Source organism: Salvelinus namaycush, chromosome 17 (assembly GCF_016432855.1).
Source record: "Salvelinus namaycush isolate Seneca chromosome 17, SaNama_1.0, whole genome shotgun sequence".
Classification (NCBI taxonomy): Eukaryota; Metazoa; Chordata; class Actinopteri; order Salmoniformes; family Salmonidae; genus Salvelinus; species Salvelinus namaycush.
Genome location: NC_052323.1, coordinates 23984157 through 23989374, shown reverse-complemented (window position 1 = coordinate 23989374; position 5218 = coordinate 23984157).

The window sequence follows — 5218 nt, the reverse complement described above, 5'->3', positions numbered from 1 at the left end:
TTCCTGTCTTTCTTTCTCTCCACCCAACACATCTCCATAAACATTGGTGTGCTACTTTATCAGACTGAATATGATAGTGAGTGATGAATAGTGGTTTGATCCATGGCATATATGTAGTCTGAGAATGGAACACTGACATAGATTGTCCTTATAGTATTAATATTCCTACTATTAAAGAATGGTCATTTATGACAATTGGGTTGACAGCTTATGTTTAACGAACCACATGGAAACTTAGATGTCAACGGGTTGAACCATTGACAGTAATAGACTAAGGATTGAAGATGAACATGTTTATTTGCCAAAACGTTCTCGAACGTTGCAGATAGTAATGCCATAATTAGAGCCTACAGGATTTCTTGTATAGAGGCATGTTTGTTCTACATAACACATTTCTATCTGAACGTTCCAACACGTGTTACAGAGCTTCTAAACCCAGAGGCGCAACACGAGAGACATCCGTGAACGCTTGCTAAACAGACCAAGCCAGAGTTTCGGTTTTGAGAAGTCAATGAGAGAAAGTGGAAAATTCTTCCTTATTTGTCCATTTTCTCTCAATCTAAAGCAAAACCTAGACTCGATCCAATATCGTAAGTAGTTGAACATTGTATTACTCCAACCACGTGAAAGTGACAAACTGACACGTTTTCATTTTCGTCAAATCAAGTATATCGAAGTCAACGTCGCCATCACATCGCCTACAAGTGTGATCGGGGATATCTATTGGAGAAGCAGTTTCTGCCTATCTTCATACCAAATATTTTTTATAACTAAACCAATGGTTTCCAATGGGAATAAATTAGTCATAGTGGGCAGAACAAGCAAGGTGGGCAGAGCCAAGCACGAGCTAGCGAGATCCTATTGGCGCGTTCTAGCATACATCTGCATATTTCCGTTAGGGAACGCCTCCTTTGTCAAGGGCGCGTGTGCAATTCGCCTTTGCACTCCTAAACTTTTGCAAAGGGTGAAGTCTACAAAACTTACTACCACATGTGGTAGTGAGTGTAAACGCGAAGCGGATGCTTCACATTTATACTTCCGGCCAAATATCTGTCTCATTGTTCAATCTGTGTTCATACGTACTGTATTTGGGTGTGTCCTTCTTTTCTTCAATGATATTTTGTGGCGGATGGCATCCAATATGTTGCATTTTACCGCCACCAACTGGACTGGTGTATAAATCCATTATACTTTGTGACACAAAATGAGGAAGAAACTTACCCTACCCTTATTAAAAATCCTCCACCATATTCCACTAATATTAACCCGTTATGGTCCTACACCAGGCAAACGGACACCGCCACTCAACACACCCTGTAACTTCTGAAGTCAGAACTCCAGTCATTCCAATAAAAGTTATACCCCATGATCTTCAAGAATAGGATTTGGGAATATGGAAGTATAGATTAGCCAAATTGTTTTACCTGAGCATGACCCCAAAACTAAGGACTTATTAGCCAGCCCTACTCTGTTGTTTATGATTTTGTTGTCATGGTCGACTGATTGGGCTCATTGATTCAAGTTGAAAAAATAAATGGTGTGCTCATGGAATGGCATGCTTTGAGCACTACTGAAAAGTGCTATTTACATGTGAAAAATGAATGCCATATGCTGCATTTGCTATAGGCCTATTGTTTACCTTTTAGTTGGCGACACTTTGATACCAATTTGATACCAATACTAATATGCAGCTGTTTAAAAGGTAAATCCACATGTATAATAATAACAAAACACCAACCCGCCTCTGTTTTGGTAAAAAGCTGAGGGATGGGCAGAAATGTAACCACTCTCAGATTAATAGACAGAGCTATGGATGCAAGGACTGACCATCCATGATATCAGCATGATTATTTTAACCATGTTATGAGGCTATACAGTGTTTGTTACATTTACAATGTTTACAAACTTTGGAAAAAAACAAGCTTATATTTTGGGTTCTGGGAGTGTGACAGTTAAACTCAACTCATGAGGCATTTATAAGTTACATTCTTCAATAATCAATGGATATATATACACTGCTCAAAAAAATAAAGGGAACACTAAAATAACACATCCTAGATCTGAATGAATGAAATATTCTTATTAAATACTTTTTTCTTTACATAGTTGAATGTGCTGACAACAAAATCACACAAAAATTATCAATGGAAATCAAATTTATCAACCCATGGAGGTCTGGATTTGGAGTCACACTCAAAATTAAAGTGGAAAACCACACTACAGGCTGATCCAACTTTGATGTAATGTCCTTAAAACAAGTCAAAATGAGGCTCAGTAGTGTGTGTGGCCTCCACGTGCCTGTATGACCTCCCTACAACGCCTGGGCATGCTCCTGATGAGGTGGCGGATGGTCTCCTGAGGGATCTCCTCCCAGACCTGGACTAAAGCATCTGCCAACTCCTGGACAGTCTGTGGTGCAACGTGGCGTTGGTGGATGGAGCGAGACATGATGTCCCAGATGTGCTCAATTGGATTCAGGTCTGGGGAACGGGCGGGCCAGTCCATAGCATCAATGCCTTCCTCTTGCAGGAACTGCTGACACACTCCAGCCACATGAGGTCTAGCATTGTCTTGCATTAGGAGGAACCCAGGGCCAACCGCACCAGCATATGGTCTCACAAGGGGTCTGAGGATCTCATCTCGGTACCTAATGGCAGTCAGGCTACCTCTGGCGAGCACATGGAGGGCTGTGCGGCCCCCCAAAGAAATGCCACCCCACACCATGACTGACCCACCGCCAAACCGGTCATGCTGGAGGATGTTGCAGGCAGCAGAACGTTCTCCACGGTGTCTCCAGACTCTGTCACGTCTGTCACATGTGCTCAGTGAACCTGCTTTCATCTGTGAAGAGCACAGGGCGCCAGTGGCGAATTTGCCAATCTTGGTGTTCTCTGGCAAATGCCAAACGTCCTGCACGGTGTTGGGCTGTAAGCACAACCCCCACCTGTGGACGTCGGGCCCTCATACCACCCTCATGGAGTCTGTTTCTGACCGTTTGAGCAGACACATGCACATTTGTGGTCTGCTGGAGGTCATTTTGCAGGGCTCTGGCAGTGCTCCTCCTTGCACAAAGGCGGAGGTAGCGGTCTTGCTGCTGGGTTGTTGCCCTCCTACGGCCTCCTCCACGTCTCCTGATGTACTGGCCTGTCTCCTGGTAGCGCCTCCATGCTCTGGAGACTACGCTGACAGACACAGCAAACCTTCTGGATGAGCTGCACTGCCATCCTGGATGAGCTGCACTACCTGAGCCACTTGTGTGGGGTGTAGACTCCATCTTATGCTACCACTAGAGTGAAAGCACCGCCAGCATTCAAAAGTGACTAAAACATCAGCCAGGAAGCATAGGAACTGAGAAGTGGTCTGTGGTCACCACCTGCAGAACCACTCCTTTATTGGGGGTGTCTTGCTAATTGCCTATAATTTCCACCTGTTGTCTATTCCATTTGCACAACAGCATGTGAAATTTATTGTCAATCAGTGTTGCTTCCTAAGTGGACAGTTTGATTTCACAGAAGTGTGATTGACTTGGAGTTACATTGTGTTGTTTAAGTGTTCCCTTTATTTTTTTGAGCAGTTTATAATGTATAAGTCCAAATATGGATGTAGCAACTACAGATTGCCACTTTAAGTCAATCAAAAGTGTGCAAGTTTGAGCATGTGTCCATTATGCCAATGGATAATTTTTTTTATCAGCATAAATTAGATTGAGCAAAAAAGCCCCACATTTATTCAATAGGCTTGGATCCACACTATTCAGCTGTTGAAGAGGGCATTTAAAAAAAAACAATGATCTATAGGCAGCTTAAACTTCTTGAATTGAACCATTGTTGGGTTCAAATACACATTTAGATTTGTGAACAGCCATCCACAACAACCACAATCTGTAAGGCGCAAATAGCTAAATGAGAGAGCAGCAGTGTGATTCACATCAATGCGCTATGTAGATATCAATAATAAGCAGTGGTGTAATGTACTTTTAAAAAATACTTTAAAGTACTACTTAAGTAGTTTTGGAGGATATCTGTCCTTAACTATTTATATTTTTGGAAACTTTTACTTCACTACATTCCTAAAGAAAACAATGTACTTTCTACTCCATGCATTTTCCCTGACACCCAAAAGTGCTCGTTACATTTTGACAGGAAAATGGTCCAATTCACACACTTATCAAGAGAACATCCCTGGCCATCCCTACTGCCTCTGATCTGGCGAACTCACTAAACACAAATGCTTTGTTTGTAAATTATGTTGGAATGTGCCCCTGGCTATCCGTAAATAAAATAAAAACAAGAAAATTGTGCCGTCTGGTTTGTTTAATATAAGGAAGTTTAAATTATTTATACTTTTACTTTTGATACTTAAGTACATTTAAAACCAAATACTTTTAGACTTTTACAAAAGTAGTATTTTACTGGGTGACTCACTTTTACTTGAGTCATTTTCTATTAAGGTAAATTTACTTTTACTCAAGTATGACAATTGAGTACTTTTCCCACCACTAATAATTTGTGATATCCGTATCGCCGTAGACTACACCACTGCTGTCAGCCTTACCAAGCGTTTATTCAAATTTGATCGTCTTTGGATGCCGACCGAAGTCGCAACATTGGAAGACATAGCTCAGAATGTAGCCTACAAAAGCCTATTGCTGCTCTTTTCCCGCGATCCATCAAATACATTTGGTGTGTCATCATAGTGGTCAATGACTTGTGGTCAGACTCGCTCAGGTGGAACAAACTTAAATTTGCGCCTTTTTTCAATGCTGATTTGAATGTCATTGAGAAAACAGAAAAGTTACAAAGATTGTTTTTCGCAAACATCCTCTGAATTTATAAGTAATCCTCGAAGTAATGATCTAGTTTTTCAAAAGCATCTAATCTGATAATGTTTTTGCTGGTAACGTAAAATATTAGTTACCATTTTTTTGTAATCCCTTACATGTAACGGATAACATGTAATCAGTTACTCCCCAACCCTGCAAGTACTTCTCTGCAGCTGCCACCACTACATCTATTTTCTGTGATTTACGTTCCATTCCTGCAGTACAGTTAATAACCATTGCTATGAACGCTAAAACAACCTGAAGCATCTATCATAGGGATCCTCTCGGGATATTGTGTCCTACTGAAGGCGCAGAAAATTCCTGACCGGAAGTCACTGTGTTTTGTTTGAAGCAGCTGATTGGCTAGGGCTGGGCGACGCATGCTCAGCATGACAG